Source organism: Hippoglossus hippoglossus, chromosome 15 (assembly GCF_009819705.1).
Source record: "Hippoglossus hippoglossus isolate fHipHip1 chromosome 15, fHipHip1.pri, whole genome shotgun sequence".
Classification (NCBI taxonomy): domain Eukaryota; kingdom Metazoa; phylum Chordata; class Actinopteri; order Pleuronectiformes; family Pleuronectidae; genus Hippoglossus; species Hippoglossus hippoglossus.
In genome coordinates, this window is record NC_047165.1 from 8787153 (window position 1) to 8810156 (window position 23004).

Below are 23004 nucleotides of genomic sequence, written 5' to 3' on the forward strand. Positions count from 1 at the left end.
TTCACGGGTCTTTCCCAACACCCATCTGCCACTAACATACAGGAAGTCACTTGATATTCCACCCACCTCTTTAATCCCAGGACACCCCCTGTGCAATTAAAGTTCTCCTGTTCAATAGGGAAGCAAATGAGGCCCACCTGTGACCAGGTCTTGTTTGAAGAGCATCAGGGATAAAGGACCTAACAAGGTGAGAGCGCGCCACAAAACTTATAGTCCTGTCAGGCAATTAGGCGGACACTCCTGGGACTGCCGTATGCCACACACACACAGACACGCATACACACACCCATGCACTTGTGGGTGGGTGAGGCAATTATGCCACAAATTACAACCTGGCTAATCGTCTCTGAACAAATGTCACGTCTGAGTGAGATCTGGGCTTGGTTAGTTTGTAAGCTGCCTTTCTCAGCCGCTTTCTCCCAGGTCTCGCTAAATTTACCGATAAAACCCCCGGATTGAGGGCTGCACGTGTGAGCTGTGGTCTCGCAGACATAAAATAGTTAAAGAGAGGAAGATTAACAACAAGGCCCGAAAGAAAAATTGTCTCAGATGTTGCCTATTGTGTAAAATCTTACACAACCACCCAGAATAAACAATGAAATCGACTTGTTGTTTCTGCAAATTCTCCCCACAGAATCATGACTGATTGTTCCTTTGCTTTCTCTGATTCATTATAAATACCACGCAGTTATATTTATTTTTCATCACATTGCACTAGCATTACTATATGCAACACTGTGGTTTCCATTGTAAGGCGAACTTGGCTCGCCGAATCACAGCAGCTCATTGGATTACCATAGATTGCACCATAGATTGCACGGCCATTTCATTCAGCTAAATACAGTGGCTTGTGTGGCCTGCCTGCGAGGACGCTCTCACAACACTTAAGACTTCTCGTTCACCCAGTGGGATCCTGGCCAGGCCATAAATCAGAGTCTGAACCGACCCCTCTAACCCCGGCCACATTAACACATGCACTGGTCATTTGGAAGCGTTCTTCGATAGACTCCTATACCTTGTGCTTCACCGAGGGCCCAGGAGGGAGAGGAGAGGTGAGAAAATATTTTCACTCCACATCCAAGGAGCTTTGGCTCGGACATCAATAAAAGGCGTTTTAACCCATGCCAGAATGCTGATTGCCTGTCGGTGTGCGGTGAGGCCATAAAAAACCTGACTTGTCATTAGTGCATTTCGCTTGATTGTGTTCACTGTGTTTTCGGGTTGCATCTGTTGGCTGATCATCAAAATGACCATTATGTACTCTAATTCCCTGACCCTGTTTTTATTTCCCCAAAGAGTCATAATGTAGAGCAGCAGACATCTGCGGAAAGCAGACCTGAAATACGACTTTTATTTGTCTGTCGCCTCTCATACAGATTGGGTAAGGCCAGTGTGTGTGTGTGTGCACGTGCGTCCACACACTGGGGGGGCGTGCGCGCGTGTGTGAGCCTGTGTATGTACATGCATCGCCCATTGGTAGACAATTTACTGTATGTCAAAACAAGAGATAGAATACATTTCCCAGGCAGTACGTGGACTTCATAAAAGAAACACATTACTCCCAGAGTTAGTCTTGTGTCTCTTCTCAGACACTTCAAAGCTTTTACATACTGCTCCCACCACAGTGAAACCAAAAGTTAAGAAACAATAAACACGAGAAGCCGAGTGCCCACGCCATCATAAAGCAGCTCCTTTATGTTTACTGTTATGAAAGCAATTACGCACACTTTCTCCGCTAAAAGGATAAGCTTAATTTTCATAGTCCACAACAGTGGCGGTGCTATAGCATCCATTACATTTGAGTTGGTTAAGATTCTCCATGAGCACGGTGCAAATTGGTCCTTGGTGAAAAGGAGAGCAATTAAGACAAGGCCCCTCTCTCTCTGTTTTACTTCTTAAATATCTACAGAAGTTTGCGCTGGTGTTTTGGCACGCACGGAGACAAAAGGAGGTTGTTTAATTGTTTTTTAATGGGATATCAAGTCGTCGCTGCCATTAGATGTTGGCAATGGAGGGCAAAGGGGGATAGAGAGAAAGAATGAACTGCAATTAGGTTTGATTAAAGCTATCCTTCTCAATAATCAGCTGTTCTGACAGGACAGGGGGACCCTGGTGGCCGCTGAGATGGAGGAAGGTGTTGAGTGATATTAAGGCCAATGAAGGGGATATTAACATGGCTAATTAAAGCTCTTCCAAAGCCGGGAGAGGAGGCTCTCAGTGGACCGCACTGGATGAAATAATCGGCCAAGGCAGCTATCAGTTGGAGGAGAGAGAGAGAGAGAGAGTGGGAGAGAAAGGAGGGTGAGGGAGGGGTGGGGTGTAGTCCATCTGAGGGAATGGGGGAGTGGAGGGAGGGATAGTAGGAGGCGTAAAGGAAAACTATGAAGTGTGAAGAAAGACAAAGAGGAAGACATCGACAGGCATATAGAGAAAGACTTCCAGGGCAGCCACGGAAGCTCATTTTGACATCAACTCTTTCTGTCTGCGTGCCCGAAGTCTGCCAGTATAACTAAGACCTGACATCGGCTTTTATCTCCGACAGCTCGTCATACAGGTCCACAAATCAACGCTAAAACAATCCTGCTCTTGCCTCAGTCCGTGGCAATTAATACGATTCTGCCGTAGTACCTCCATGCTCGCCCACTGCCGAAGCTACTAATCATGCCATAATGATTTCTCTCCCTCTGGTCAAAGGGGAAATAGATTGTCTCTTTAGTAATGCAGCAGGCTCTGCGCCTTCCACTCCCTGGCTTCACAGACCCGGTAATTGAGGAGAAAAAGGCCGACTTTGGCACTTTGACTGATTTGAGGGCTGCTAGACCCTCTTATCTTTACTCTGATCATTTTAGGCTGACACTCAAAGGAAGACCCATCGCCCTAATTCTAGCTCACCCTCTCCCATCATCAAACGGAGGGGGAACAGGAAAAAAAGAAGAGAGAGAGGGAAAAAAACAAACAGACGAGGTGAGGAAGGCCCTCTCTCATTTAAATGGCCAACTTAATTGCCGGGTTGATGTCACTCATGCATAAATGTCCATCCCTTTGATTTGAGTGAAGAGGGCAAATAAGGATAATGTTGTATTATTAAGAAGGCTCCATCGACACTGGAGGCTAGCTGGCCTGTCAATTCCACTCCTGTTTTTATCTATTCATTTTCAGATTTTTATTATTTTTAATGACTTGTTATATAAAAGTTAAAATTGAACTTTTTGAAATACCTTCATGTGGGTGTATTTTTTTTCTCCTTAATAGCACACCTTGTTCGTATTGTACAGAAGGGCTCCCCAACATTTGTTTAGGCCGTTACACAATACACTGACAGATGGCCACAGTATCTGGAAGAGTCAGGTATTGACAAGTCTAAGCTCCTGATTGGTGCCCCGGCACTAATGACTAGCATGCAGTGTCCACAGCCGGCAGCCATGACAGTGAGGTCATCCGTTGCAGGGCGGTGAGTATCGATCACCAACCAGCTCCAGCCCATCAGGCCCCAGCTGCCTCCCAGACTCAATGGGCCCCTGTTATAGGAGCCCTGTAAGAAACGGCTCCCAACACCAGACTACAATCTGCTGACACCAGATCTCTACGCTGAGATAGTAGTACACGGGTCAATAGCATATCGGATTTCCAAAACGCCGGGGTCTTAATGTCAAGCCTCCTGCCTTCCCTACCTACTGCTCCAGTTATTAGGCACTCCACTGAACTGCATTCAGATCCCTGTTGTGACAAGGCGGAGCAGGTAAAAAGAGAAATAGAGACACTTATAGATCTTAATCTTCCACGTACACTTATTTATGCAACTGAGTGGGCTCGCATATACGTGCCAGTGAAGTCCCTGGGAGGCCGAGCCGAGCTGCCCGGCCGCTCCCGCCGTATTCTGGTTCGCCGCTGTCTTCTCTCGTCAAGCAGAGCTGTTTTTCTCGCCTTAGCTGAAGTAAACCACAGCACATTAACAATATTTGCTCTACCCCTGTACAAGCACCGAGGGACCAGACCCACAGATCCTATCACTTCTTTATCAGGGAACAAGTGCCTCACTATCCAACCTTATTGGGTTTGGGAGATTAACCCCTTCCACTCACGGGCTCCTGCCCATTTCCTCCGAGAGCAAGCAAGGCAGATGTCACTGTGATTATTAGTGTTCGACATCAAATATCCCAACTACATGTCTGGCAGAATTTATTGAGTATTTCCAAGGCCTATATTTTGTTTTTATTTCTTTATTTTTCCAGCTGCCATTGTCACTTCATTTTGTTGTTTCATATTTCATATTTTTGTTAGTGGTGTGTGTGTGTGTTGCGGAGGTGTCACAAATAATTTATGTGCTTCCTCTGCACCCTAAGATGTAGCTGTGTCCCTCCATTCATCCCTCTTTACCCTCTCCTCCACCATCCCCCCTTTCTCTCTAATGGGCAGAGTGGCATTGACATTATTTCACTTGAGGATCCCTCACTCTGTCAATCCCTCTTCATTTACTCCATGGCTACAGGACTCATTATGGTATCTCTTCCTCCTCCTCCTCCTCTCTCTTGTACTCTCACTCATTCTCCTCACCTCCTGTCTCGCTCGCTCCCTCCCTCTCTCTCTCTCTCCGGACACTGTTAGTTTCTTACTTAAGAGAATCGCTCGTCTTCACAAATGGTTTCACGTCAAACCCACTCCTAGCTAGCCCCCACTGATTCCCTTCAGGCTTTGGCACAGGTTTACTGTAACAGATTAGACGAAGACTCTGAGCTCCTGCTAACTATCCATCACTTGCTAACGGTGGACTAAGGCTGTATGCGTTATGCAGCTTTTAGCTCCAGCCCGCCACATACTGCATGTTTAGCCCCGAGCTTTCTCTCTGCCTCTCCCATCCCCTCACATCCAGATACTGCTGAGGCTGTGTGCTGTTGCACGCTGTTCTTTGTTTTACTCCGAATACGGCTTTTCTCTACCAGGACTTTGAACACAATATAATAAGACACCAAACATAAATAATTCTGCGTTGTTTTGTCTTGCGCAGCCCCGTTGTAAAGAGCGAATCAAACACGGGGGTTGCCGCTGTAGAGCCAACATCATCTACATCCAAACTGGAGTTCATAAATATTATTGAATCATCAGCGGCACCATAAAACTCATATGATGATGATTGCTGATAATGGCCATGACAGTCTCAACGATGTCAGTCATGAGGGCTGCTGACATTACAAAAATAATCACGTACATCAACAATACGGTTCTCGGGAATATTTACTCTGCTCGCCAGCTGGACGGCAGAGGGGTATCTCCAGGTTGTTTTTGCGCAGGAGGAGAAATATGGTGCTTTGATTACTGGTCAGCATTGGAGCTTGGGGCCTTGAGGAAATACCAGTCAGCACCTCCCTGCACTAGTGAGATGGAAGATAAGCATATGTTGGAGTTACTGGCGTGTGTGAATAGTTGTATTTAGGGTGTTGGACGTGGGGTTCTGGAAGGCCCCAGAGCTACAATGAGAGCCATACAGCGCTGTCTCACTCCTGTGGCACCTTGGAGTGATCAGACCCAGGCAGGACGCAAAGGAACGCAGCTGTTCAGGGAAGGCCAGCAGGGGGGCTTTGACCGTTTACCGACAGCCATGCTGGATCTAGCAGGCCGGTGGGGGCTTATTTGCATGTGTGTGTGTTACACATAGGTCTGTGAGTCAGTGGTTTTGCTCTCTGTCCATGCATGCTCAAATGTATGTGTGTATTTCTACATCATATTATTACTAATGTATAATACATACATCTAAAGTGGCTGTCAGGACTGGTCAGTCATCATAAAACATGAGGCGGCCACTCTGACATGGCCGCCACATTAACGTGTTCTCAGAAGAGGGGGGAGAAAGGGTGAAAAAAAAAACACCCACTGTGGACTGTCATGTAGGCAGGGGGGGATAGAGACAGAAAGACAGAGAGCAGGTCGGTGCTTAAAGCTAACAGGTAACCTTTCTGTGCACCTAGGACAAAGGCAGGGGGAAAAAGAAAATGTCAAATTAAGAGAGGCCAGGCAGAGAGACGTGGCTGCCATATTTGTGTGAAAGCCCAGTGCTGTTGGCAGCAGAGATGGCTGCTTTCTGATTCATCTGGGGCCGTATGGCAAAGCTTTGTCAGTCTGTGCGAGGTATAAATAATTCAGGGTGAGAGATGGCAATTACAGGGCCCTGCACAACCAAAATGAATATTTTATAAGGACTAAAACTGCCCTGGAATGAATCACACACATGGAGTCACACACACATACACACACACTCTCACACACACACACACACACACAAGCATAAGTGAATGTGTGCACACACACACACAAAGGTAGCACATATGAACCCTTAGCATTGCTGTTGTATTGTTGACAATATAACTATTATATAAACCCCTGCATTGTGGGTTAATAATTTTTAATATGCTTGCATGTGCAGTTCCTCACAATATTTGGTTAAGGGTGAGCGAGTGTGTACGATGTCTTGTTCCGTTTTGTTATTCTCTTGTGGGGGGGGGGGGGATGCATTTCATAATACATTTAACAAATAAACCCACATATGATCTTATTTAACTATTAAGTAGACCATATGAGATACATCAGGAGAAAATAAAATTAAAAGCAGAAAAAGTGTTGTCAAAATATAGTAAAGATTTTCACAAAAAGAAGTCCCCAGAGACTTGGAGCTTTACTTTTGACCCTGTAAATATGGTCTTTGTGTGGGAGCAAGGAGGGTGGGGGCAAAATGCTAATGGGAAAAGATTAAACCCAAAAGCCGCCTGGAGCATTTACCTCTAAAGGGTTTTGTCTGTCAGGTTTCCTGCAAAAACTCTGTCTTTATAATTCTGAGACAAAAAATAACATTGTTCCCTGGTCCTGAGGAGCGCTGTGGCTCGGTTGAATGGCCATTGTGTGCGCCAAGCTAATGATACCTTAGCTTTTGTGCGAGGGAGGCCAGGTAGGTCTGTGACATCAGCGCCACACAAGTGCCTCTCTGTCCGGATGTTTAGGGAAGGATTTCGTCCGCGGTGGGAAACGGGTACCGAGAATAAACAGGTCCTGTTTTTGTAGCAGCTTTTTGAACCCCTCTTACTGAGGTAGCCTGAGAAAAAAAATGTGTTTAAAAAAAGCGGTTTTATTCTAAATCATCACTGCTCCTTATTTTATTATATGAAGATAATATATATACTCGTCTCTGGAAGATCTTCCTCTGCAGAGACTGATGTAATTTATTCCCTGTTTTTTTTTCTTCCTTTTTCTTTATTTCAGCAGGAGTCTAGGTGTTTTATTTGTCAGTCCAAAGGGAAGATGGCAACCCTCTGAGGGAGAGGGAGAGACCCCAAGCATGAAGACACAGATCACATGTGTTGGAAAAAGTGACAGCGAGGCAAATGCTAAGAGAAAGCTGCTTCCTTACCGAACCGCACACTGTTAGCGATACAGCTAGCTGTTGTGAAGGCAGCTGACAAACCCGTAGCGTGGCATGTCTCGCCCCGTTTGTGCGTTTTCAAAGAGTGTGATTTGCAAATAACATGAGTCTCTGGGCATAGACTGGGCATGTAAGTACGGTGAATAAAGCCCCCCTGCTCTGCTGAGGGAAACCCTGACTTGTCAGCTCAGTTCTTTGTCAGGAACCTGACAGATAAATAGACAGTGTTTTGCCGCTCGCTCCTCCTGCCTTATGTACACAGGAGCGTGTGTCTGCCTCCACATACAGGTTGACTTGCTTTAGGGGAGGTATCTGTTGAAAGACGCCCCACCGCTTCTCGGGGCAATGACTGAAAATATTGTGGGCCACTTCAGACAGCCTCAAACAACAAACAATGGGGGTTGATGTGTAACCAGATAAAGCGCAGATCGAATAGCTGGGTCTAAGCACCACTACAGGGCTTATTTTTCATGCAAATTACTACTAATGAGCTTCCTGAAATCTGACTAATTATATCAAAGTGATTTCTTTAATTAGTTTGTAATAATTCCTCGCATAAACATCATAGTAAACAGATTAAGCTATATAAAAATATCAATTTGTCACACTTTATATGAGATGCTGTGTGGCGGACGCTAATCTTGCCTCTCCAAAATGCCAGAGCAAACATTTATTGAAGAATTAAATATGTACTTGGGGAATGTTTGGTAACAGTCTAGGATGTATATCTTATATAAGCGTATATAAATATTTTACCTATTATGCACAATTACAGCTCTAACATAGATGGGAGAAGTTAATGACTTAATTGGTGCGCAAGCGTCAAGTTAATAATTCAGTATTGTAATATAAAATACAATGTATAATTCTATGATTAAAAGTTATAAATTAGTGTGTGACTATCTAAGTCAAACAGAGCTCGTGTTTTTTTAATCCGACATCAGCGATAACGCCGCTGAGTGACTGGAAATACTCCACGTCAAACCCAAACACCTTTTTGAAAAATAACAGACAACTTCAGAACAGATAAGACGTTGCATTTATCTACCACTTTGCACCTCCTGTTAATCCAACATTTTCTCAAACCCCTAAAGAGCAAAAATATCTAATATACTACAAGTCACAAGAGAACTCATACGACCACCGATCTTTCTGATACCCTCAATCTGCACTGAGATGGATTAAACATTCAATTTGTTACTCGCCAGACTACCACCTAGGTTCACCACTTACCATACAAATGGAAAACACGCTAGTAATCTATTAGCCTGCCCGGCCTGACACTGTATTATGTTGTATTTGTATTATATTTACTTCAGGGAAATTACGATTCAAGTCATATTTATCTTCATGTGGAAATGTGTGTCTAAATGGAAATCACCTATAGTGTGAGGGTGGATGCAGAGCAATACTAATGTGATCCATGAACCGTGCGATTTAGTCACCCTCTATGGATGCACTATGGGCTGATTCTACATATCAAACATGCTCTCCCCCTGTTAAAGCCCGTACCCAGAGCCCCCGATGCTGTTTGATAATTATTACGCTTACATTACAACACAAGACCTTGCCTGTGGAGCTGGAAGAGCCACCCCCCCTCCGCCCCCTTCCCCTATAAACACACACACATACACGCGCACGCACACATGCATTCGCGCACACCCTTTGTCATATACAGTAGTAAACAGCTTCCCAGTAAGCTGTTTGCACTTCACTGCCCGCTCTAGGAAATAAAAACAAAGAGCAAATTGGGGGTTTTGCGTCTCAGTGAATAAATAAGGTTGTTTTACTCACAGAATCCATTACCTTTTAAAACATGTGCCTAATGCGTTGAGCCTTTTCATTTTACAAACAAAGCCTAAATTAGGAATTAAATACATTCGTATTTAGATAACGGCATTAGCTTTATGACATCAATGTGGAAAAGTTGGACACCATCCATATCGTTCCCATGCTTCCATTGTTACGTTAAATTGCAATATTAATCCTGGCTCAAACCGAGGTACTGTAGCTTTTATGCGGCGCACTTGAATTATGCTATTGAAGTAATTGATAGTGATTCAGTCATTGAAGGTACTAATCCCATGATTCAGTTCATCTCTCTCAGTGCCATTTACCTCCAGATGTTGAGAGTTTGGGGTAATCAATAAAGAGGGAATAAAGATTGGCATTCACAATACTCCCCTTGACAAGCTCCAGCCGAATGTTTGTCAAGCAAATTAAACACACTTAGACTTTTCACCTGCTCCTACAACGACACCACATATGGCCGTGAAGTTAAAAATAAGAAACTGTGCATACATTACCATGCATAATGCACAACTCCCTCCATTTAATATGCAAATTTTGTAAAATATTACTGAATACCTTCTGTTCGGAATGAATAAATTTGAATTGCAATTAGAATAATCTTGTATAATTAATGAAAACTGTCAATTTTGGTTCCGAAGTAATTTGATTAGCATGTTGATAGGACACTTATCAAGTTCAGTAAACTGTTAGATTAAGAAGATGAAAAAAAAAAGATTCTAAGGATATTTTTCTCAACGGCTCTGACATTTTCCCTTGGCATTGTAAACAAAGACAGTAGCTGGCAAACTTCCTGAATCGAGGGGCGAGGGAGGGAGGGTGGAGAAACAGAAAAGGAGAACTGGAGACGAGGACAGAGATAGAGAGCCTCTTGAGATAATCTGTGAATCTCAGTCCGCAGATGAAAAGGAGTCTATCGTCGAGGCTCCTGAGTGAGCTACTCATCTCTGCCCTCTGCTCTCCAGCTAAGCCCAACTTTATGGGATTTATCTCGTGAACCATTTGTAGTTCTCACATCACATGATGAGTTAAAAACAGCACACAGCTTTTCTAAATGTTTCGAGGCTATAAATGTAGAGTTCTCCGCTAAAACCCACAGACAACTGATCCCAGTCTGCAATTCATCTGAGAGTAGCTATCTATTAGCGATCAACAAATTGATGTAACGCCATTGTTGTACTGTATAAAACAGAACCATCTGCACTGTCTACAGATGAACAGAGCTGGTGACCTCCTTTCCCCCTCTCTTTCTCTGCTCATTAGCTACCCTGAACCTCTTTCTCTCCTGCTTTCAGTTTCCAAACCCCCAAATGAGACCTAAATCGCTTGCAATACAGGTTAGCTGGAGGAGGGGGGGGGCCAAACATCTGTCGCGCTAGGTACCCGCACGCAGCTCGGGGTATCTCCTGCGAGGAACTTTGGGGATGTTTAATTCATAAACGCTGTCATCCATGTAAACCTCCTGATTTCATAATGACTAACTCTTGGTGGTTTAATTAATTTAATAATGCCTTTCAGAAGCCATAAATGAAAGGGTCTCTGAAGTGGTGCATTAATTAGCCGGCGCCGATGCTAGCCCTGTCAGACTGGTGGCTGTCAAAAAGCGGGGCAAGGCGGAGGATGGGCACAGCTGCTGTCCCTGGGTCAGAGGTCATGCCAATCACGCTCCTCACCACACTTAATGACTCATAATTTGTGTCTCGTATACACATGTATTAGGGTCAACCTGTGGTCATGTCCATATTTCTCTCCCCCCTGCTAGACTACATGAAAATAACTGGAGGGGCGACAAGGTAGTTACATTCCCAGTAATAAGCTGTGGCATGGCCACATTATGTAGCTACTTGTATTTACATGGCAACCACCCCAGAAGATACAATCCATCAGAGCTTCGCTTTTACCTTTTAATAACGCAGATGTCGTTACCGTCTGCGTCTCTCGCTTTAATTACAACGTTACGGCTTCGTCGCTCACAAGGTTATAACATATAATAGATCAAACTTCATTAAAGGTCCCGGCGACTCAACGCATGAGCACACAAAATCATCACAGAACCAACCAGATTATATTCCAAACTAACTCCATGCATCTCATAAGGAGGTTGTTTTCCTTTTTCATATTTCATAAATATGAACCAGGGAGGTTTGTGTCTGTGCCTGTCCATTTATTACCATAAAAATCAGCTGACTGAAGTATCTCACTATCTGTGGAGGCAATTAACTGTTTTGAGAGAATGCGTAATACGGGACTTTGTAATGGTATCATTTGGAGTCAAGGCACAGATGCGCCGTGCGGAGCCATACTGTAATTAGAGAGAAACGCTGTACAGGTTTTCCACTAATTAGCAAATTATGCTGAAAATAGCATCAAGCTAATTAACAGTTATTATGGCATTTTTGAAAGTATGACTTTAATTAGCAAAGTCCTGACGCAGGCAATTTCAAACTCGTCTCCTAGAAGATGAGGGAAAAAAAAGAAAAAGAAAAAACATGGGGCATGATCAAGAAGATACCCAGATTATTATGATGCCATCAAAAACTAAAGGAAGGGGAGAGAAAAAAAACAGGAGGGGGAAAAGAGAGACTGAGTGAGGGAAGGGAGGAGGAGGCAGAGGAGGACCGGGGGGGTAAAGCTTTTGTGTGTTGTGTCTGAATCTCCATCCAAATGAGGGGACATGTGTGCTGTGCCACGTTGCCAAGAGGAGCCCTGAGCCGTGTGCCCAGTGTCAGGTGGCAGCGGCTCACCCCTCAGCTACCAGGCGAAGACGAGAGTGAGCTCAGCTGGTGCCCACAGCCACTCACTTATTCTACTCCGCTGCACATTAAAGGAGCCCTCGAGTGGAGCCAAGCAACGCCAGCCAGCCAACCTGACAACAACACTCCTCCTCCTCCTCATTTCCAACAGTTCCTCTTAGCACTTCCAGGGACCCACCTTGGACCTAATGATGGTCGCTGACAGCCGATAACCCTGAAGAATTCTGCTTCCTCGTGGTTAAATTTAAAAATACACCTCTCCATAATTTTGGAAACGCTGTGTTTTGGAGGAATAATCATTCATTAGCATCACAATTGTTGATACTAGTGAGTATTGGGGAAGTGATTCATGGAAAAATGTGTTTTTTGAAAGGCCTCTGTGCTGAACCTTTTGAAGGGAGGAAGTGTCACCAGTGGAAGTGGGGAAAAGAGTAACAGAGGAGTGGAAGAGATGGAGGAAGAGAGGAAAGAAGGAGAGGGGTGGACTGAAGGGTCTTTGAAGGCCCAGTGTGCGAGAGAGAACAGAAGTGTGCCTAGCCCCAGGCAGCCTACGGCTCAGGCCCATTAGCTAGACTGACCTTGCCCGCGCCTTTGTCTTTGTGCTCTCCTCCCGCTGCTTCCCCTTCTCAAGCATTCCCTTTTTGTTGTCTCCGAGCGAGATTGGGAAGGGGGCCATATCTTTCAGCTTTCTAAACCTCCCAACCCCCCCCATACCACTCCAACACAACCCCCCCCCCCCCCCCGACACACACACACACACACCCCCCACGTCTTGCCTGGAGCTCGTGCCCCAGAGGGTTCAGCACAGTGACACCCCTAGCCGGTGGCCACCTCTGCCCCCGACGAGAACTTGGCTGGAGTGGTCAGTGCCCCGGAGACCCCCAGAGAAAATGCAACATATCAGGGAGCCCAAAATCATGGCGCATGTAGGCCTCGTGTACGTGCACCCACTCTGGGCAGCCTGCCTCTTTATTGCCTGCCTCTCATTTGAGAGGATGGAGCCTGGCTGCCAAGTTTTGACACCGCCACATATGGCCTCCTCCATCAATCGGACTAATCAAGCATCAAGGGGAGGCAGGACCAGCTTAATTGCCAGCCAGATATAGCTGCTCTCACTTGACGTGCAACCTGAAATAGAAACAGGTCTGAGGAGACATGACAGAAGATAAATGAATACGGCCATTGTTCTAGTAATTATATCAAAATGCACTTCTTTACACTTAAGGTCCTTGCGCACCAAGTCCGTATTTTTCGTACGCCTTTTTTTAATCGATCATCCGATAAATATCGTCACAAACAGAGACTTCGCACACTAGGTCCGGACCGTCGTATTATTTTTGTTCTGTCCGAAAATTCTCAGTAGGAGATAAAATGGACTTGAGCAACGAGGAGGATTTCGTGGTCCTCTCACTTCTTGCATTGGGTCCATCCAAACCTGAGAAGCCGTCAGGAACAAGGAGAATTTCATCTTCTGATCAACGAGCAGCGAAATTATCCCGATCGCTTCCCTAGTCTATTTCAGGATGTCAGCGGTCCAGGTTGAGAAGCTACCGGCACTGAGACCACGTATCAAAAAGACGAAAACAAATTTCTGTGATCCAACTGATCCCGGACAGTTCAGACAACTCTCTGGAAGATCTTTGACAGATGCGAAAAAACGCAGCCAATCAAACCCGTTCCGAAAACTTGAATGACGGACGAAAGTGTGTAAACCTGTGTAAACGTGAAAAGTATGGACTTGGTGCGCAAAGACCTTTATTCTCCTACTATACTCTTGCCTCGACGTGACAAATCAACACTATTGCAAATATTGCCTTAATATAGCATCATCCACTCATTAAAATGTGGATTATGTTCACATTTGTAATTTTTGATACCTCAGGACAGAGAAGTGTACAGTAAGTTTTATTTTCCCATGCAGGCTGCAGCGCTCTGCTCCTCCAGAGTCCTTGAGGCGTTCTGTCTGCCTCTGCCTGCCTCTCTCAACTTCCTGTTTCCCTGCACCCCCCACTGGGGCAGCAGCCACGGAATAACTTAGCACATGGAATGAGGAGGCGAGATCAACAGCAGCGATCCATTCATCTTGAGTTTCTCCTGTCACTCTCTCTTTCCGTTTGTAAACACTGAGGGTCTGTGGTCAGAATGGCCTTTTGTCCACTGTGTTTTTCCCTGCGTCCCTCTCTCATTCACTTCAAAAGGTAACAAGTGACAGATGTCTGTCTTCGCCGCGGTCTAAACGCCGAGGCTCCGCGATAGCATCTGGGCTGAATGTCAAACTGTGAATCTTCCCTAGAATGTACTGTGGTTATGCCAAGCTCATTGTTATTAATGTCAGGGACACTGCCTACAGAAGTATTTAAGATACTCCCTGTAGTTCACAGCAGGGTGAGCGTCGGAGGGGAGGCGTGTGGGGGGGCATGTATGTAAAAATGATGGACAACAATTATTAGAAAAAATATTAAAAATGAAAGAATAACAACAAAGGATAAGTGTAAATGGATTAATGGCTCAATTAGATCCATCATAATATTTCCTGGTGGGCGTGCGACTTCCCAAAGAATCTGACTCTTCATGAATCAATTTAGCCACAGGAGATGACAAAAGAAATAACCAAAAGGGGGGAAATGGAATATATAATATTGTAAAGCAGAAGTTTAGATCGAGTAAAGAGTTTCAGGAACTAAAAAAAATTAAAGTGGCAAAGGTGCTGGTGTTTCCAGCTTGTAATCACAGCACGGTGTTGTGTTTATTTAACTTCCTCGTCTCCATCGCTGCCTCCTTTTGGTATTTACATGTTTAATTGAGAAGTGTGCTGCCGGTTTCTTCTGCCCATCTGCTGAGTCCCTTCCTCTTATCAGACTCATTCCTCAAACTGACAGCTCTCCCTTTCTGCATATCTCTCTTTCACTCCCCGTGCCACTACACTGCTAACTCTCTCTCTCTCCCTCCTCCCTGTCCCTCTTCAATCTGTCAGGGCCAAATATGAGCAATGACAATGCATTTTCCCTCAAATCAAACCAATAAGTAGAAATATCCTCCAGCAGCGTCGCGAGACAATTCTCTACCGGGGGTATCGCATCATGAAATTCAGTTTTTTTTTCTAATCCAGTTTTTTTTCTTCTTTTTCACCCCCACGTCTAAATCACCGCCTGTCAGACGCAACATGTGTGTCATTGTATCCCCATCAGCGTGTTTCATTGTACACACTACCACCTCTGAAGAGCTGCCTCTTATCAGTCGAGTGTCAGAGAGCCCCCAGCACCGCCACCTCCTCCCCGCTGCCTTTCTAAATGCTTTTCTATTAAGAGCAGTGTTGTGTCCCTGTGATAGCGGCAGCCTCTCCACTTCATCATTCATAATCCCAATGGGCATCAATGGACTCTATAGCCTTGCCATCCACACCAAAGGCTTTGTCATTCAGCGCAAATGAAAACAACCTAAATGAGAGTGAGAATCAGAGGAATTCGCTCGAAGGCCCAATAGGCCCGAGCACTCCAGTCATGAATAGTCCACTTCACAGTGATGCCTCACGTGTTCAGAGTGGGGTAATGGTTCATTGTAATTCTTCCTGAATGGCATTGACGCGTAGAAGGTATTTTACAAGAGTAAAATGGCTCTTAAGTGCTTTGTCAACTTGTACTCAAGTATTTCGTTATTCTATTTCAGATTTTAGTGAACTGCATGGTTTGACACAGAAAAAAAAAGACACAATCAATTCCCCGACGTAGACAAGTGCTCTGCAAATCGAGGAATAAGAGTCGTACGTGAAAACAAGCATGAACACATTTCCACGTTCTACATCATAGCGACGACGTAGGCCAACTTTCACCAGCTCAAAAAGTCTAAAATGATGTTCCCGCCCTTCGCAGCATGCAGAAGTCCCGCTGGGGGCCTCAATGTGATCAGCAGCATCCCCACCACGTCTCCTCATTATTGAGTAAATAGGTTTGGGCATGTCCTCAGTAAACAAAGCCAAGACTGACAGTTAAGGGAGAGAGGGGAGTGGGAGGCAGCCTCGTTCCCAATTAGAGTCGCCTCAGGCAAAACTTTAAAGAGGAGATCAATCCTACAGATCGCTAAACTGATCCTGTCACAGGCTGGGGATATTTAAACCGTGGTGTAGAGCGGAGCGGCGCGGGGCAGTTCTCAGTACAGTTTGACTGTGTGTGCTAATGACTTGGGGGTAGGTTCTCTCACCAGGACACACACCCCACAGCGAGGCGGCCGTGATTGACGGGTGAAATCGGACCTCAGCTGCAGTTCTCGGCACTGTAGGGGCCAGATGGGGAAATAGTGATTTGCGTTTTTTAGTATGCAGCTCCTGCACTTACGGATATTCCCTAATTGTCTCCCTTACTTACCTGTGAGGCTGTTTCCCATCACAGATGCAGAGTACATTTCAAATTAACCCAGGCTGTTTTGATTTTATTTTTTTTCTCCCTCACCCGACACCTTTGAAGCAGACTTATTAAAATGTGCCAGTAGGGGCTCATCCCTGTCCATCTCCACCAGGTAGAAAGAAAGTTAGTTCTCACTGATGTTGAGATGCAAAAATCAAGGGAGTAACACGGAGGGAATGAAGAGTGGTCCGGGTGATACCTGAGTTTAATCGCAATGTCAATCGACGACATCCTGCCAAAGCAGCAGATACTGTATCTGTGACTACAAGTAAGTGGCTGGCACACTCCAACTCCCAGGCACACATGGGTAATGTGTAATGAGCTACCGAGCTCTGTGCAACTGCAGAGGAACTGAACATTTAAATGAGCGAATGATGCATTATGTATATCAGCGAGGTTCCTGTGCAGGAATTAATCATGATCATAAAAGCCAACGACAGAACAACATACTCAGGCCCCTGCAAAATTGTTGTGATCTAATGCAAAACAAATTCATTTTTCATGCCATTAAAGATAAAGAAAATCTTAAAAGGTTTGGTTTTGCTTGTCTGCGTCTCTTATTGAGAGTCATTCACTTTCAACTTTATTTGCGGATTATTGCAAATCCCCGGTACAAATCATATCATGAAATCATGTAGCTGGGACATTGGATGTGTTCTGCTAATGCTCAAGGAAGATCCCCTGAGGGAGCCATTGAGTGGGGGAGAAGGGAGAGAAAGGAGAGAGGCAGATAGAGGGAGAGAAAGTGGAGGAGAGGTGGAGAGCGAGTTACAGGATGGGGAAAGGAGGGAAGGGCGGGAAAGAAAGACAGAGAGGAGGGGAGGGCGGCAGCAGTCAAGCTGCACTTTATCCTGACAGATCTCCTTTACACACTAATTTCCTTGTTAAAGAAGAGAAAATGGCACTCAATCCGGAGAAATCCTTTTCTCCTGGAGCAGGCCTGTCAGCTGAGGGATGAGTGGATACAAGCAGAGCTTTCCTCCTCAGGCTAGCTCCCCCTGGCACACAGCAGCCGGGCTACAGCTCACAGCAGAGCTCTCTATCTATAGCCATAATTAATACACCATCGGAATATAATGAGCCATACCATGATACATGAATTCTAGTCGACAGCAGTCATTTCACAGCTTTCTGCAAAATCAAACCCAAAGTGAATTGATTTCTTGATCATGTCATCTCCATCACAAATGGCAGTCTAATCGTGTACAAACATTTCATGCTCAGTCGCTGTTTATAAAACATTCCCCATGACAAAATAGAAAGCCCCCCCCCCTCCCCCCCACCCGCCTTCATTCACAGTTTTCAGTGAGAACGATAAAATCCGACGATCTCTCACAGCAACATATTTATCGCTGAATTTGTAATTCACCAAAGTGTATTAGCTTGGATTTGAAGAAGGGGCAGGAAAGAAAAGCCTCTTTTATTTGAAGTCGGCGGTGTTAGCTGTTCAGTCTGGATGTTCTCATCTCCCAAGATTACTATTCGCTGGGTGTGTGTCAGGACTACTTTTCAGAAATCTCGGTAACAATTCAGATGCGATCGATAAGGAGTGACAGTTTATTCTAAGGCTTAGCACGGGCCAAGAAAAGAACGACTGAAGCATCAAGTTTAGAGGAATGAATTTGTTTTGTATTTGATTTTTCCATTAAATTTATCACCACTTTAACTCTCCCCTTTTTTTCCCACCCCTCTCCTTCTCACTTTCTCCCTCGCTCTGTCACTCACTTCAACAACAAGGCTGTAAACGGCTGTCAGTTTCTCATCTGTGATTTCCATGTCTTCACTTTCATCCATTTTTGATTGCTTCACACCCTTTACCTATGATGCTTTTAGTGCTCATCTGTGACCTTGTGAGACGATGGGGAAAATTATAAAATACATTTTCGGTGGCAGAGTGCCGATGCCCTTTATAACACTTCATCATATCTGCAGTGGGCAGAAAATAGTTGAGACACATTTTCTTACGAAAACTGCCTGACGCCGGGTTTGGCGCAAAAATCATATGGTAAATCTATTACCACTTTGTCAAGAGAAACCACTTGAGGTTTCCCACAGTGTAGCAGCAGACAAAGTGGGAAATAGTAACCCTGAGACTACTACTGTCCGATTTCCCTTATTAAAGTGTTTTCAAAATCTACCCTCTTTTCCGGATTTAAGGGTCATTGAGAAAGCCAATCAGAGGGACAGGCCAGTCAGAAAGCCAGCGGCGTGAACAGGACAGGAACCAGCTGATGAAATTCATCCATACTTCTCACTTATGATGACATGATTGATTTTCCCTCAGAGTGCTCAAATGTAGGATTGTCTTCCTACCCCCATCTCCTCCTCCATCCCGCCTCAATCTGCCCACCCACCCGCCAAGCCAGCAGCTAATGGATAAAGCCTCTGTCTGTCTCAGGCATGGCGGAGAGTTGACGAGTGGAAGAACAACTGCAACGAATGAAGGGTGAAATCTGAGAGTGCAATTTTCCGTCTGTCAATCTCCCTTCAAGAGAACAAGTTGACCACCAATCAGCGGAGTCGATTCGGGCCCTGGCGGTGGATGGGAGCCCTCTGAGTGACAGCGTCATGTCACTACATTAACACGGCAATGAAAGACGTAAAAAGGAATTTTTTTGAAGAGGCCGGTCAGTTATTCGATTTCTGGTTGTGTGTGTGTCTGAGGGGGCGGGGGACCATATTTTTCCGCCTTAACAAATGAACAAACTGACAGGTTAATGCATAACATAGCACTATATAATTCATGCTTCTGAATTTGGGAGACTCCTATCATCCACTCGGTGCTTCAAAATACAACCAATTAAACTTTACTTAATTATTAAAGGTAGAAAGTGAGGGAGAAACATGCCTTAAAAACTCCTGCTTGCAGTCAATTACGATAAAACTTTAATGAGGCTGGATAGAGAGCCATAAAAACTGATAGCCCCTCCGTCATGAATTATATATCCATATCGATTTTGTTTCTTTGCTATAAGAATTGCAGGTAATCGTATGTTACCACATGTAAAGTGCACTTCCCTGGCGAGGATAAATATTAACTATCAAATATATATGAGGTGTGTGTGCATTTATGACCAGGCTCATGTAGAAAATGAAGAGCAGAGATGTCGAGGCAAGGGCCATTGGGAATGGATGAAGGGTGCCATATCTGACAGTAAGAGAGACCCTTAGCGGGGCTGGCTTGATATGTTACCTAGTTAGCGTCACAGAGAGAGGAATAAATAGTTCTTTATTATTTGTGGTTGCCATCATGTCTCTCCTAATAGACAGGCTATACTGAGTTTAAACCACATTATCCTCTGCGAGACCATCGCAATTACTCTTGAGAGCTGGGTCTGATGTGTGGATAAGGCAGGTCGCCCATGTCTTAATGAACACAAACAATGTGAAATGGAGGAAGGAGCAGTGGGGGGAAAGATAATGGCAGGGGAGGGCTTGTTTTAATAGAGACAGCACTAAGTTGTTTGCTATGATCTATGCGAAGTCGGAGAATGCTGAAAACCCCCAATGTTAGTTTGTGGAGATCTTTTTTCATGATCCTATTACCCAATCAATCCACACCCTTTTGTCTGCATTCTGCTGGAGAGCAGCAGGCGCAAATCCTGTTTAGAGCATCTCCGCTTGTGGACTTTGTGCGTGTCTTGCTGTCATTGTCACACAGTCCTGCCTCGTTGGACACTCGCGGAGGTTAAAGGGCACCAAACTGGATCACCGTGACACCCGGCGCGAGCATTATCCCCAGCACAAATGGCTCAGTGCTGGGTTAATTGATAAACTGCCGCTCCACTTCATTAGTCAGACAGACCGGGCTTAACGAACGAACACAGAGAGAGTGTCACTCTGAATATGTTAATCATGACTGGCCATTATGGGGCTCTTCCCTCTACCTTCTTGTCTCAATCGCTGGTGAACTACAAAGACGAGGGACTCACTTCAAACTCTGTGTACGCTTGTATCGAGCAAGGCTATTTATCAGTGACAATAGAAAAAAAACTGGAGACAGACAGACGCAAGAGTGGTCCTTGGTGTTATTGAATATAAATATATAATAACCATGTAAAAAATGCATCATTTGGCCTTTTCACAAAGGCAGTTGTAATATAGCGCTAGGTGAGCACTGTACTTGACGTACACACTGGAGGTGAGGGTGTCAGGGGAGAGCTCGCTGGAGCGAGAGGAGGTTTTATTGTTGCCCAGCCCTTCCGCTTAAGTGCACATGGCTGGGAGGAAGCCGGGACCTCCAGCTCTGACCTCTGCGCATGTATATTTAATAGGCCATCAGTTGGCCGGGGCAGCGCTCTGATCAGGATTCAGAGAGGGGCTTTGAACACCCCTGTGTATTCCTGAGCGTGCAGCCTCAAGCTGCTCTCCCCAGCTGTGTCAATCCGACAGCACTGTTACAGGCACCCAGACAAGGCGCTGGGCACTCCACTGCTACCGCCTAATGACTACAGAAGAAAAAAAAAAAAAAAAAGCAAAACAAAAACAATAACATTTGGCGTATGGAGCTATGCTACCATCTAATGAGTGGTTTTTAAAAACTGAAATATTACGCCAGCTGATTTGGTGTAGGGTGTGTGTGGGATGTGTTTGGATTACATCAACTTCACTATACGATGCTATGTTCCCCTTAATAATAACAAAAAGGCAATCTCACGGTGACTGCACTACACACGCCGGTAACGCTTGCAGAAACAAGACGGCAAACAGAGAAGTGCCACTCGCGTGTCTTTTCTTCTAACAAGGTATCACTACTCTTTGAATCAAAACGGCTCTGTGTGTATGTGTGAGCGTATGAATGTCACAGTGCACGTGTGTGTGTGTGTGTGTGAGAGTGTGTGTGTGTTTGTGTGAGGGCAGCTTAACGAGGGTGGTTCATTTGACAGGCAATTAGTTTGCGGAGCTGCTATTGACAGCCCCTGTGCTTGTGTTTGTTCAACAGCTCTGGGTGAGTTCCACGCTCCCTGGGCTACGTGACAAAGCACCTCCGACAGGGAGCTCCTGATCTCCACCGAGGCTCGGAGGCTCGCACTGTGAGGGGGGTGGATATGTGACAGCCAAGCAGAGAGAAGAGAGGAGAGAGAGACGGGGGGAGATATACAAAACCCACAAGGGTCTATTAGGGGGTTGTTGCAAGTTAATGTAGCTACAACACACTTTTTGTGTCGTATTTTGAAAGGCCTGAGCAATGATGTTGTCATTTGTTGTTTGATTGCGGGGATAGCGGAGGGTAATCTTAGGAGACACCCGGGCTCTCACACTACATGCACACACATAAAAATGCAGAGAGCGAGGAGACAAGGAGGTGGGGGAAAGCTGGAGGGAGATGGAGGAGAGGAAAAATATAACAAGATCCAAACACTCTTTTATCCTTGAAAATCCCATATTCTAATGCAGGGGCCCATCCCTCTTTTAGTTGCAACCGTTTCGTTTGTAGAGCCGAGCTCCAATCAATATCATTATTTTCACAGAGGATCGAAGCGCCTTCACCGAGTTAATGGGGGATTGAGGTGGTAAACGTTTACCCTCTCACTGTCAGCAGAGCAGTGGTCCATAGTGGGCCCAGATGACAGCACTGGCCCCGCTGTGGACACACTGTGTGGAGATGTCCTGTGGGTAGACAGGCTGCATGGACTGTCAACCGCCTGCCATGCCCTAGATGGCCTAACATATCAGCCACTTGAGTTAGAGCAGCAGCATGGGCTTTGACTTCTGCTGGAGCTAACAGAAACAAACCGGCGCTGGCAGCAGCCCTGTACTGCTCTGCTTGACAATGTTATCGTTGGTGCCGGAAAAAATTGGAAATACACCCTGTTATTAAGTAAAATATTAAATAACATGCTGCAACATCATAATAAAATAAAACAGCTTTTGGTCAAAGTTGGCCGTCGTCGCCTGTGGATCAGCTGCTCTGTCGGATATTTGAGAAATTAAGACTAATCTGCAGCTGGCAACAGCAAATAAAATTCTCTCGTATAGCAGCATATGCTAAATAGCTCTTCAAGCACGCAGATGCATTGCTGTAAAATACTTCTGTCTGCGTATCTGCATCTCCCAGATGGGTCCCAAGCTGTGCCAAACTGCATCTCATCAGCTGCTATGAACTATGGCATCACATGACCGCACAAGATATGTGGAGTCCTATTCTGTCTCGCCTTGGCACAACATGGTCAAGCGATGCATCATCAGGAAGCGCCGCACTTTGTCAAAATGGAGGTACCTAGCCGAGAGGGGAGAGGGAGAGAGGAGTGGCTGTTCTGCTCCGGGTGTTGAAAGTTCTGTTCAATAAACAGGAGAAGGGAACAAGACTCTTGTCCAATTTCCCGTTTTCTCACTTTGGAAAAAAGACTAATCAGCAGAGTTCGAGTTAGTTTGGGTTTGCACAAGGGTGTGACTAAGGGGTAAGAGATTTCATGGGACGTTGCCCCATGAATCATTGAGTTATTGGTTTCCGCCCTATTTTAATCGCTGGCGGGCCCGAGCCAAAAAATCTCAGAGGATTCCGAAGAGCTCTTTTCTCCACCATTCAGCAGAATGGAATTTGGTCTGCAAGTGCCTCACGTCATTCGAGGCGTCCTTCACAGTTTCAGGGGCCCTAATTCAAACCACATGGAGGCCAGCGTCCGGTTACGGA

The 23004-nt window shown here is 45.3% G+C and overlaps 1 protein-coding gene across 8 annotated transcripts in view; it reads right to left on the bottom strand.

Annotated features, from left to right (window-relative positions):
* Positions 1-23004, bottom strand: part of LOC117775111 (transcription factor COE3) — a 69098-nt gene that overhangs the window by 28720 nt on the left and 17374 nt on the right. The gene's annotated exons all lie outside the window — the stretch shown is intronic.